We start from the raw sequence: 14,160 nt of genomic DNA, 5'->3' as shown, positions 1-14,160 counted from the left end.
GATATGGGACTGATTTTGGTGAATTCAAATATGAATGCTCACCACTAAATAGTAATTCAATTTCCTTAATTGCTTCATGGTTTGTGAAAGCTAAAGGCTATGAAAGTAAACTTACACAGTAATCACAATGTCTGTCCTGTTGATTAGAGGCATAGACACGTTGCTTTTAATTCATAATAAGCTGTGGAAAAAGTACTTCAATCATTACTTAAGCATGACATATTTGAGCGATCAACTGATCTGATGCCATGCGTTCCCCCATAGTGATAGTGCCAAAAAAGGACATTGAAGGAGTTGTACCCATATTCATTAGTAAACACCAAGCAAACAAAGCAATTACATTCAAACGACATCTAGGGCCAGATAGTGTCAACATGATAATGGAATTAAATGGTGAAAGGTATTCTCTTGCCTTGATTTACATAAAGATTATCACCAGTTGGAACTTGAAGAAGATTGCAGGTACATTACAACATATTCAATACACACTGGTCTGTTTTGATATAAAAGATTCAGGGCTGATAATTTAGATCTTTGTAGGACTGGTCCTGATGTTGCTTTTTTGGTTGTATTCCCACCCAATGGCTTGGTGGACCGCCCGCTTTAATTAGATGTTGGCTGGTCCCTGGAGGGAAGACCGCTGCAGTCCAGCCGCCTCCACCAGAATCTTTCTTCCGCTTGAACTGCATCGGAGATAGAAGCTGCTGTAGGAGGGAGTCCTGCCACGTTTTCCGCTGCCCAGCTTACAATGTACCTTTCTGTTGAATCAATTGTTGTGGGGAAACCTCCAAGCGAGAGTTTCCAGAATCGATGAAGAAGAGGAGACAACTCCCCTTTTGTGGGGTCCCACCGCCAAATCCGTCTTCAACACCATTCTCCAGGTATTTCCTGTGCTGCTGCTACTTGACCATGAAGCTCACACTGCCCCATTGTCATCAGAAACTAAGGAAGAGTTTTGTGTTCGTGTTGAGTGTACATTCAATAGTGTGTGTATGTTGTTAGTGTGTAATGCTATTTGTAATGAAAATGGGCAGTACACAATACCTACTTGTACATTTTGTTAGATTCATAAAATATATGTGTATTGAAATGAAAATAAGTAGCACTTACCTGTCCTCACACCATTATGGCCTCACTCCATCACCATTCCACTGGCTTGAGGCTGACAGTGTACTGCTAATCAGTAAAGAAGACCGCTACTGCGTAGGTCTTCTGTCTATTGTTGCAACATCTAGATACAGTGGGCAGACCGCAGTCAGCTTAATGGAGTAGTTGGGACTGCCACCACGGCGGGATGGCTGTAGTCCCGCCAAGATCGAAAACCAAGGAATTCACTTGCTACACCCCACCTTATTATGCATGCAGTCGCCTTGACAGGTTCATTGTATCGGAGAACCTCCACACTGAAATACTGTCTGTTCAAATATTGAATAGGTTCATCTCTGGGCTTACCCTGCTTTTCTTGGACTTGGGAGTATGCAATAAGAGCCCCAGTGTGCCACTTTGGCACCTGCACCCCGATGCAGAGTTCTGTGAAAAACTTCTGGTAGTGAGGGTTGGGTAATCAGTTGATGAACAACGACACACAGGAGGGTGGAGTGGGGTGCTCTGAAAGCGCTGATGTGTGGGGAGTGCCTGACCCGTATTAGTGGCACTAGAGGCTGCCTAGAGGCGCAGCTAGCTGAGGAGAAGTGAAGATTGGTGGCCCTCAAGCAGGATGTCCCTGCTTTAGGAGAATTGCAAGACACATTGCTGATCACCCAGAGAGTAGTGGGTGAGACCTGGGATAGGCTAGACCCACTAGTTAGGTGACATTATTTCACATCTATTACAGAGGGGACAAGTCAGGATGCCTTCTCATGTGGATGCTTAAGAGGGAACGACCACCCCCGGTGATACTCTTGCTGCAGTTCCAAGACAGCTCCTTTGCTGGGTCACAGGCCGGAGTCAATCTTCTCCGTTTGGCAGGGGCATGCAGGTGCTCATACCACATGACCCTTCTTTGCTTATTCGACTCAAGGTAAGACAGGTGGAGGGACTCGAAGGGGAGATCCCGGTGGATGACCTGTGGTAGTTGGTCAAGGACATGGCAGGCTGCAATGTGCTGCACCCGATCGGCTCCTGGTGAAATGCTACCAGGCATATTGAGGGCTACTCCTTCCCCATCTGCTGGAATCAACCCAGGAGGCCCAATGAAATGAGATACTGGGTGCTACCACGTCAGTTATACCCTAACTCATATAGACCCATGTCTATGCTTGGTGTAGATACTAAAATACTTGCACAAGCTTGTGCGACCAGACTACAAGATGTGGTCACCCACTTAGTGCACAGTGATCAGTGTGGTTTTATTCCAGTTAGAGGGACACAGATGAACTTGTGGAGGCTATGTCATATCTCATGCACTGCAATCAATTGCAGACAGAGACCTGGAGGCAGCGTTAATTGCTTTAGACATCGGGATGGCTGATTCCCTTAACTAGGAGTACCTCTCAGAGGTTCTCCGGAGAATGGGGCTGAGGCTGCTCTTAATGTAATTGGTGTGGTTGCTCTGCACTGGTCGGGACACATATACATATGGGATGTGTGGTGTTGGAGTGCACAAGACAGGGTTGCCCCTTGCCACTGCTCCTGTTGGTCTTAGCAATGGAGCCGCTGGTGATTCGACTCTACTTTGACATGATCAAGTGGGATATTGAGGTAGGTGAAGTCCCCCATATTGTCTTACTTTATGCAAATGATGTGCTCTTCTATGTCATGCATCCAAAGTGAATGGTTGGGGAGTTGATGTGAATCATGACTTCGTGCAGTGTCTAACCTTTAGTTCAACAAGCAGAAAACCATGTTGTTTCCACTGGCCACGCTGACACTATGCAACAGGGGGACTTCCTGTGATTGCGCTTAGGTGGGAAAGGGATCACTTCGGCTAACTGGGAACTCCGGTGGCACATTCCCCAGGGGCCCACTACAAGCTCAACATGGATAGACTCATTAAAAGGTCTGGAGCGGTAGATTTGCTTCTGGGTGCACCAGCCACTGTGGGAGTTGCGCTGAGTAAAATAATCCTATTATCACGCTGTTTGTACATCCACTGAATTAAATAGCCTCCTAGTGTCCCTATTGTGGTCTGGCAAGAAGAGTAGATAATCTGAAATTAGATGTTGATCTGGGGGGCCTGGGACTGCTGGACATACAATTATATTATTTTGCGAGCCTTCTGCAGTATGCACAACAGTGTTGAGCAGACAGCCCGAACAAGGAGAAAGACTTTCTGGGAGAGGGGAGAACAAACATAGATCTCCCCTCACATTCTCATGCTAGGGGCAGGTATCCCGAGCGACCATCCCTTGTTTGTCAGAAAGGTGGAAGTGTCCTGGGAGAAAACAGTGAAGAGCGTGTTCCATCAGACACACTATGCTAAGCTGTTGCCCCTCCCCTAGCTAAAGTCTCCAATAGCTAAAGCTCATCCAGGCTATTCACTCTGTGTTGTAACTGACACAACGGTTTGAAGGGGGCTTTAACATGGCTGGTAACCTCTACCTCAATGGCACTTTTCTTGTGGCAGAAGAAGCACAGGACCTGATTGGTCTACACCAAGGCCAGTTTCTGCAATATGCTGAGATTTTCCAGACATTCCGTGAGGTTTGGACAGATTTCTCCACGGAGCCTTCAGAATTCCAGATGCTGCAGGTACTATTGGACGTGGGATCAACCCAGGGATTGATCTCCCATGTTTACAAGCCCCGAAAGGAGACTGTTGAGTTGACACAACAGGAGTCCGAAACAGATGCACTACAGACCTGCCAGAGACACGCTCCGACAGACCCTGAAAGAGTGTACTTGCTTAAGTCAAGGAGGTTGTTCGCAATGCGGGGTAAAAGCTCACCCAGTTCTATTGCATATGACCCTGCTCGCAGGCAGGTCGCTCCCCACGCTGCTGCACGGCTCTGCCTGCATTGTTTTTGCCTAATCTTGTATTTTCCCCTGTGCCTAACTTGCTTTCTTGCCCAGACTTGTTTTTATTCCCCTGTGCCTGTACTTGCTATCTTGTCCAGACTTGTTTTTATTCCCCTGTACCTGTACTTGCTTTCTGGCCCAGACTTGTTTTTATTCCCCTGTGCCTGTACTTGCTTTCTTGCCCAGACTTGTTTTTATTCCCCTGTGCCTGTACTTGCTGTCTTTCCCAGACTTGTTTTTATTCCCCTGTGCCAAACTTGCTTTCTTGCCCAGACTTGTTTCTATTCCTCTGGGCCTGTACTTGTTTTCTTGCCTAAACTTGTTTTTCCTTCCTGTGCCCAGTTCTCCCGCGGCCCCCGCCCGTTTTTCCCCGCCGCTGCGAGCCTGCGGCCCGCCCACCTGCAATCCCATTCGCCGCCCGATCCCACCTCCCAGCTGCTCCTCCCTCCAACATCTCCTCATATGGAAGCCGCTACGAGGCCGCGCTGCTGGCGCACCTAAGGCAAGCCCGTCTGTGCCCATCCGTGCCTGGACCACTCCCAGAGCCAGGACCCCTGGACACCACAAACGCCCGACACCGCTACGATGCCAGAACCCTCCACGCACTCAACACCAGACGATCACACACCTGCTTCCTGGCCACCCCGAAACGCACCCACGAAGCTTTCACCTGCCGTAACTGCAGCTTCACAAGCATCCGCCCACCATGCTGCCGACCAGGAAAGAACCCAACCAGCTCAGATGCATCCTTCTCAACACCCGCTTTGCCCGAAAGCATACCGTTGAACTCTGGGACCTACTTGACTCAAACTCCCCAGACATCACCTTCCTGACGGAGACCTGGCTGAACCCCGCCTCGGCACCCGACATAGTCATAGCCATCCCGGAGGGCTACAAGATCACCCACAAGGACCGCACCAACAGAGCGGGAGGAGGAATTGCCATCGTCCACAGGAACACTCTCACAGTCTCGACCAACAACGACGACCACCCTCAGAGGAACCCTCATCTACAGACCGCCCGGACCCCGAACACAGTTCAGCGACTCCATCGCGACTTCGTCAGCACACACGCCCTCGCCTCCACGGACTACATCCTCCTCGGGGACCTGAACTTCCACCTCGAGAACAATGACAACACCAACTCCACCACCCTGATCGACGACCTAGCCAACCTCGGACTCAGACAACTCGTCACAACACCCACCCACTCCGCCGGTCACATGCTAGACCCCATCTTCTCCGCAAGCCCCCACGTCTCCGTCAACCATACCACCGAACTCCACTGGACCGACCACCGCGGCATCCACTTCACATTCAAAAAACCCACCACGCACCACCGCACCCAACAGATGCCTCACCGCTGCTGGAGCAAAGTCACCGAAGACCAGCTAACCACCACCCTCACCCAGAGCCCACCCGCCGACCATACCGACCCCGCCGCCCGCAACCTCAGACAGTGGATCAACAACTGCGCCAACACCCTCGCCCCGATCAAGAAACCCTCCAACAATCATAACAACAAGAAAGCCAGCTGGTTCACTAAAGACCTCCGGGCCTCCAAGCAAACCTGCCGAAAGCTAGGGAAGATCTGGCTCGGTGAACGAACACCGGACAGCCACGCCGCCCACAAGAATGCCACCCGCGGACACCATCACCTCATCAGATCCGCCAAAAGGGCCTCCTTCAAAGACCGCCTAGACAACAACGCGCACAACAGCAAAGAGCTCTTCAACATCGTGAAGGAACTCTCCAACCCCAGCTCTAACACCAACGACGTCCCACCCTTGCAAGACCTGTGCGACTCGCTGGCCACCTTCTTCCACCGCAAGATCATAGACATCCACGACAGTTTCAACGCCACGACCGCCCCGACAACCACTGAGACCTCCACCACCACGACCACCATCTGCACCAACCGCCTGCTCTACTGGACCTACATCAACGACGATGACACCATCAAGATCATGAACACCATCCACTCCGGATCTCCGTCAGATCCATGCCCACACCACATCTTCAACAAAGCCAGCACATCCATCGCACCCCATCTCCGGAAAGTCATCAACACCTCCTTCAAGACAGCAACTTTCCCGGAGAATTGGAAGCACGCCGAGATCAACGCTTTACTCAAGAAACCTAAGGCGGACCCCAAGGACCTCAAGAACTTCCGGCCCATCTCCCATCTCCCTGCTCCCTTTCCTAGCAAAGGTCATCGAGAAGACCGTCAACGAACAACTGACCCGCTACCTCGAGGAGAACAACATTCTGGATCCTTCCCAGTCCGGATTCTGCAGCAACCACAGCACCGAGACTGCCCTCATCGCCGCCACCGATGACATCAAGTCCCTGCTGGACAACGGAGAAACGGCGGCCCTCATCCTCCTGGACCTGTCAGCCACCTTCGACATGGTCTGTCTCCACACACTACGATCACGCCTCCACAATGCTGGGATCCAAGAGAAGGCCCAGGACTGGACCACCTCCTTCCTCTCCGGCAGAACATAGAGCGTCCGCCTTCCCCCCTTCCGCTCTGAAGCCACCAAGATCATCTGCGGTGTACCCCAGGGCTCATCCCTCAGCCCAACTCTGTTTAACATCTGCATGGCACCGCCCTACCCAAGTCGCCCGTCGGCACGACCTCAACATCCTCTCCTACGCCGATGACACCCAGCTGATACTCCCCCTCACCAAGGACCCCCGCACCGCCAAAACCAACCTTCACGAAGGAATGAAGGCCATTGCTGAATGGATGAGGAGCAGCCGACTGAAGCTAAACTCGGACAAGATGGAGGTCCTCATCCTCGGATCCAACCCTTCGGCCTGGGATGACTCCTGGTGGCCGACCGCACTGGGAACCGCTCCAACACCCACCGACCACGCACGCAACCTAGGGGTCATCTTCGACTCCACCCTCTCCATGACTAAACAGATCAACGCCGTCTTCTCCTCCTGCTTCAACACCCTCTGCATGCTCCGTAGGATCTACAAGTGGATCCCCACTGAAACGAGAAGAACAGTCACCCAGGCCCTTGTCAGCAGCAGGTTAGACTATGGAAACGCCCTCTACGCAGGAGCCTCTGCCAAACTCCTGAGACGGCTCCAACGCATCCAGAATGCCTCTGCACGCCTGATCCTCGACATCCCTCGCCGCAGCCACATCACACCCCACCTGAGAGGCCTGCCCTGGCTCCCAGTCAACAAGAGGATAACCTTCAAGCTCCTCACCCACGCACACAAGGCACTCCACAACACCGGACCAACGTACCTCAACAGACAACTCAGCTTCTACACCCCCACCCGCCAGCTCCGCTCCGCCGACCTCGCCCTCGCTACAGTCTCCCGCTTCCGAAGAGGCGGCAGATCGTTCTCCCACCTCACCGCCAAAATCTGGATCACCATCCCCATCCGCCAAGACCTGCTGACCTTCAGAAAACTCCTCAAGACCTGGCTTTTCGAGCAGTAGCAGCATTCCCCACCCCAGCGCCTTGAGACACTCACGGGTGAGTAGTGCGCTTTACAAATGATATGATTGATTGATTGATTGATTGATTGATTGCCTGTATTAAACCTATCTGACCCCACAATGTTTACTTGGTCAGATGTGTGTCCCATATGTGGCTCCACTCCAGCATCCTTTCTCCACATGACATGGGACTGTAACAAACTGCAAGGGTTTTGGGGAGAGATCCTACATGTTCTATGGGAGGTCACACAGGTGACTGTGAAAGCCTATGTTAGTCACTCCCTCCTTGGGGTACTGGGGTTAGTGCTCGCTAAGCAGCCGGTGGCTATCTATTGGATATACCCCACTGTGCTGACAGTTCATTAATAGATGGAAGACAGGCATAAATGCAGAGTGACAAAGGAGAAGCGACTATGTGAAGTACGCCCAGATGAGCATGCTGAACGTGATCTTAAAATCTGGGCGGATATGCTGAACAGTCTGGCGGAAATGGATTTGATGGTGGGGGATCCCACACCTGCCTCTCAATACTTGGGGTCGTTGCCCCTTTTAAGGGGAGCCTGGAAAACTGGGTCAACTGTGGGAACTAGTTGGATAGGTCCTCCTGGTTGGGTCTTTGTATGAGCTGACAGTGCACTGGAGACTCTGTGGCCGCCTCCATTTTCCCCATGTCCCATGCTCCCTTATAGTACTCCTCCTACATGCTTCATCGTCTCCTGACCCCACCTTGCATGATGTTTGTGATTGAGGGGGCTCTCTAAAATGAGTAGAACAGTGATACGGTTACCTGCTGCAGCTTCTCGCTCTTGTGTTTTTTTTTGCTGTTTAGGTAGTTGTCTATGTACTCAATCAATCAATCATGACATTTGTAGAGCGCACTACTCACCCGTAGGGTCTCAAGGCGCTGGGTGGGGGGGGGGGTGCCGTTACTGCTCGAACAGCCAGGTCTTGAGCTTCTTCCTGAAGGAGAGGTGGTCTTGGGTCAGGCGTAGGTCGGTCGGGAGTGAGTTCCAGGTCTTGGCGGCCAGGTAGGAGAAGGATCTTCCTCCTGTTGTCGTTCTTCGGATGCGGGGGACGGCGGCGAGGGCGTGGCTGGTTGATCTGAGGAGGCGCTTAGGAGTGTAGAAGTTGATCCGGTTGTTGAGGTAGCTCGGGCCTTGGTCGTGTAGGGCTTTGTGTGCGTGGGTGAGGAGACGGAAGGTGATTCTCTTGTTGACCGGGAGCCAATGCAGATCTCTCAGGTGTCCGGAGATGTGGCTGCGTCGGGGGATGTCGAGGATGAGCCTGGCCGAGGCGTTCTGAATCCGCTGAAGTCTCTTCTGGAGCTTGGCAGTGGTTCCGGCGTAGAGGGCGTTGCCGTAGTCCAGTCGGCTGGTGACGAGGGCCTGGGTGACCGTCTTCCTTGTGTCGGTGGGGATCCACCGGAAGATCTTGCGTAGCATGCGCAGGATGTTGAAGCAAGACGAGGAGACGGCGTTTACTTGTCTGGTCATGGAGAGGGAGGAGTCCATGATGAAGCCCAGGTTACGTGCGTGGTCCGTTGGTTTGGGTGCGGTGCCCAGGGCGGAGGGCCACCAGGAGTCGTCCCAGGCGGAGGGCGAGGCGCCCAGGATGAGGACCTCCGTCTTGTCCGAGTTCAGTTTCAGGCGGCTGGTCGTCATCCATTCGGCTACCTCTCTCATCCCTTCGTGCAGGTTGGCTCTGGCGGTGGCGGGGTTGTTGGTCAGGGAGAGGATCAGCTGGGTGTCGTCGGCGTAGGAGATTATGTTGAGGTTGTGATGGCGTACGATGGCCGCAAGGGGGCTCATGTAGACGTTGAAGAGGGTGGGGCTCAGTGAGGATCCTTGAGGGACGCCGCAGATGACTTCGGTGGCCTCTGACTTGTACGGTGGTAGGCGGACTCTCTGTGTTCTTCCGTCGAGGAAGGAGATGATCCATTCTAGTGCCTTGTCCTGGATTCCGATGTTGCCAAGGCGCTGTGCTAGTGTGCGGTGGCAGACCGTGTCGAACGCCGCGGAGAGGTCTAGGAGGATGAGGGCCGCTGTTTCTCCGTTGTCCATCAGAGTTCGTATGTCATCGGTGGCAGCGATGAGGGCGGTCTCGGTGCTGTGGTTCGCCCGGAAGCCCGACTGTGAGGGGTCGAGGGATCCGTTCGTCTCGAGGAAGGTTGCCAGCTGTTTGTTGACGGTCTTCTCGATGACTTTGGCCGGGAACGGGAGGAGCGAGATGGGGCGGTAGTTCTTGAGGTCGGTGGGGTCTGCTGTGGGTTTCTTGAGAAGAGCGCTGAGTTCGGCGTGCTTCCAGCTCTCAGGGAAGGTGGCGGTTTCGAAGGAAGTGTTGATGATGTCCCGCAGGTGGGGTGCGATGACAGCGTCGGCCTTGTTGAAGACGTGGTGAGGGCAGGGGTCAGTTGGAGATCCGGAGTGGATGGAGTTCATTGTGCGGATGGTGTCTTCTGTGTTGATTGGAGTCCAGGTGCGGAGGGTGGTGGTGGGTGGCGTTGTTGCGGTTGTGGCTTGCGTTGGTTGGTTGCTGAAGCTGTTGTGTATGTCCGCGATCTTGTTGTGGAAGTAGGAGGCGAGGGAGTTGCAGAGGTCTTGCGACGGGGTGATGTCATTGCTTCCGGCGCTGGGGTTGGAGAGCTCTTTTACGATGGTGAAGAGCAGTTGTGTGCGTTGTTATCCAGACGATCCTTGTATGTATTTTTCTTGGTGGCGCGGATCAGTTGGTGGTGTTTCCGGGTGGCGAGCTTGAGGGTGGTCATGTTGTCCGTGGTCGGCTCCCTTCTCCAGGCTTTCTCGAGGGCTCGGCAGTTCTTCTTGGAGCTCTTTAGTTCGTCGGTGAACCATGGTGTTTTTCTGCTGCAGGGCCTGCTGGGTGGGGTTCTCAGTGGGGCGAGTTCGTTCGCGCAGTTGCTGATCCACTTCGTGAGGTTGTCGGCGGCCAGGCTGGGGCTCGCTGAGCTGGCGGGAGGGTGCTGGCTCAGGGAAGCGGCGAGCTGGTCGGCTGTGATCTTGCTCCAGCTTCTGCGGGCAACCTGTTGTTGGTGGTGGTGGCTCGCCGATCTGTTGAAGGTGAAGTGGACGCAGCTGTGGTCCGTCCAGTGGAGTCCTGTTGCGTGGCTGAAGGTGACGTCGTTGCTGGATGAGAAGACGGCGTCGAGCGTGTGTCCGGCGAGGTGGGTGGGGGTGGACACCAGTTGCTTGAGTCCGAGGTTGGCGAGGTTGTCGATCAGGCTGGTGGTGTTGCGGTCGTTGTTGTTCTCCAGGTGGAAGTTGAGGTCCCCCAGGAGGATGTAGTCGGCGGAGGGGAGGGCATGCGGGCTGACGAAGTCGGCGATGTCCTCGCTGAATCGTGTGCGTGGCCCCGGGGGTCGGTAGATCAGGGTGCCTCTGAGGGTGGTCTTCGGGTTGGTGTGGATCTGGAAGTGCAGGTGTTCGGCGGTGGTTAGGGTGTCGTCGGTGTTGGCCGTGATGCGGATGGTGTCTCTGTGGATGATCGCGATGCCTCCTCCCGTCTGGTTGGCGGTGCGGTCCCTCCGGATGATCTTGTAGCCCTCCGGGATGGCGATGGCGATGTCTGGGGCTGAGGAGGCGTTCATCCAGGTCTCGGTGAGGAAGGCAACGTCCGGGGCGGTGGTGTCGAGGAGGTTCCAGAGTTCTACAGCGTGTCTGTGGACGGAGCGGGTGTTGAGCAGGATGCACTTGAGGTGGTTGCTGCTGGTGTTCGGTTTGGCGGGTGCAGGGAAGGTCCGGATGCAGGTGAACTTGCAGGCGCGGCAGCTGAAGGGTCCGTGGGTGTGCTTCGGGGCGGCGCGGTGACATCCTGGGATGCGGCGGTGTTGAGTGCGATGAGGTCGGCGGCGGTGTAGGTTCGTTGGGTTGGCTTCCGTCGGTGGGGGCCAGGGGTCCTGGCAATGGTCGCGATCCGGTACTGAATATTTCAAATAGTTGGTTACACTTCACAGTTATTGAGTTGCTCCTACGAGGAGAACGCACATTTCTCTGCTTTACTGCAATCATATGCACTGTGATTCTGAGCCTGGCTTTCTGCCGATTACAAGAAAACACCTGCAAGAAAAAAAACATACAGAAAGTGCAATTGGTCTTCATTTTAGTGTGAATGGATGCAACACATGTTAACATAGAGGTAAGCAATTATTTTAGTAATAACGATCAATCTGATCTTTCTCGTTGCCACCAAGAAGGGTTAGTGAAGGATGCAACAGTACCAAAAAACGAATAATAATAAAGTTCTAAATCAGGGACAGAGAACTCCTACTTATCATATGATAATGTCACATCTGACTTGAACCTGTCTTCACCTCACACAAGTCACAACAGGAGTATTTGTAATGTAGAAAAAAAGGCATTTGCCAGGGGAATTGGAATTCTTATGAAAAGCCTAAGGGCTTGGGCAGTGAACCTCAAATATGGGGAACGAGTCCGCATCTCGGGATTGGGTTCGAGTCTCTGCAACAATGCTCAACATCCTGTGATTCTGGGAAAATGCCTAACAAAAATGAATGTGTCCTTTCTGTAACGTAACTGATGCTCAAGTAAAGCGCTCTGATACCTTCGGGCCAATTTCGTACAATATAAAACTCTGAAAAAAAGACAGCAGCTTTCACTCAGGGCTATTTTATCGATTATAGATAATGTTAGCCCAATTTATCTCTCAACTAGCCAACAATCAAAAACTGTGCCTTAATTCTCCAACATGATTACTTCCTAGTTATTATCTATTTTGGTAAACGTATAACAGAGTTAGTAAACCCTCTCATCGTACTCAAAGCTGAACTGTGCAACAGTAGGGGTAATCAGGATAAATGTGAATTATTCCAATTTTTTGTTAATACCGATAAGTGCCCAAATTGATAAAATGTGTTTCTTATGGTGTTTAACAAATAACAGTTTATTGTAGGAATAAAGTCACATTAACAAACTACTCATACCACAAGTTACTTCCAGCTGACCATAGTTTTACCATAGTACTCTCAGTGGTTTCAGAGCAATGGCAAACAGGAGTAGGGAAAGTGGGCTATCCTTCAATGTACCTCTGAAGACTTTAAAGGGATCCGTCTTTCATCCATTAACTTACAACCTTAGCCCAAGGTTCAGATACATAACAGTCTAAAAAGTTTAAAATTAGTAAACTTCTACCCCAATCCTGTGCAATGTGTCATCATAAAGGGCCATTCCAGGAAATCAATTGTCTTTTAGGATCCTAGAAGAAGAGCGCAATCATGGGAACATAGGATGTATTAGTTGCATTAGAGCGAACGGCGAATATAGATTGTTGGAGGTACCCCTACCAGGAATAAATTCTGCTCGGTCAGAAAGCATTTTCTCTGCACCAGAACATTAAGCTGTTGGGATTATTACAAGACAATATATTGTTGTCAGTGAGTATTAGGAACAGTGGCATACAAGTGGTGCTTACTATCCATACAAGATTTTCATATGGCATTTATGGTGAATCTCTAGCAGTAAGGAGGCGCAAACCCACCTCAAGTGTTTCACCAAACACTGCAGAAATGTGTGACAGAAGGTTTTTCTGAAGTGCTTCATAGAAATCAGTCATAAGGCTTTCTCTACTAGATACTTTCCCACTTGTGAGGCTTTGAATAGTTGTTTATTTATTGCCGCAATCAGTATATTTTTAGATAATGACATTCTCTGGGAATCAAATCACAAAAAAGCCCGGTTTTCTGGACCTAGAAATAGCTTTCAGCCAATGATGGTGTAATTCTGATCAGTTATTTTTTCAGAATCAGTATTCAATTTTAAAATGAAAAAATGATGTGGGAAATTGCGTTTTGGACCTCCCATTTTTTCTCGGCACCCGCTTGACGGATCATCTTGAAACTTTATATATTTCTACTCACTCATGCATACAATAGCGCACTTCACAAATCCCTGAGTGAATGTTTGATTTAGACTTTCCCCACCGCCACACCTGCAATTTACCCTAACCTTGCCCTAATTTGCGGTGAAGTCTACCCCTATCACTTTACGAACCAATCATCAAATCTGAGAATAATTACGGGGTCGAAACCTGCTAGTGTTTCTGACCCTTCATTCCCACCCGTATTATGAAATTGCTTCTTTCACAACATATTCGATCTCTTTTAATATAGCCAAAGGTCATGAAATGTTTAAAGACAACTTGCACCCTGTACAAATCTCATTTTCTGACTAGCCCTAGGACTGAGGTGTGAGAGTACCCATGGTTCATTCTGCCCTTGCCATAGTGTGGGGTGGGAGATTTCAAGTCAGTAACACCAAGTTTGTGTCAACCATATCGGTTTCATGATGCAATAGCCATTATGACCCAATGATAACTATCAGTGCTGCTGACATTAGTTCCCCGATAAAGAATATGGGAGCTGAAGGTTTGAGAGAGCCAACATATGTTGAAGTCCAGTACTTAATACTCCTCTCAGGTCACAGCAAACAAAGTCCATTTCTCTTTTGCTCTGCCGTAGGTCAAGAAAGTGGTATGAGGGGGTGCCTTGTGGTGCCACATTCATGCTTGGCACCCATTGGTGGGTGGGGGTGAGTCCTATTCCTATTCCTTCCATACCTAATGTGTGAACGTTCCCAGGGGCACTTTGCTCACCCATGGTTCATTCTGCCCTTGCCATAGTGTGGGGTGGGCGATTTCAAGTCAGTAACACCAAGTTTGTGTCAAGACATAGAGATTTCACCCGCTGTTTGATGGGAAGCCAGTGGAGTA

The sequence above is a fragment of the Lissotriton helveticus genome, chromosome 4_1 (assembly GCF_964261635.1).
Source record: "Lissotriton helveticus chromosome 4_1, aLisHel1.1, whole genome shotgun sequence".
NCBI lineage: Eukaryota > Metazoa > Chordata > Amphibia > Caudata > Salamandridae > Lissotriton > Lissotriton helveticus.
Note: the sequence above shows the minus strand (reverse complement) of the source record.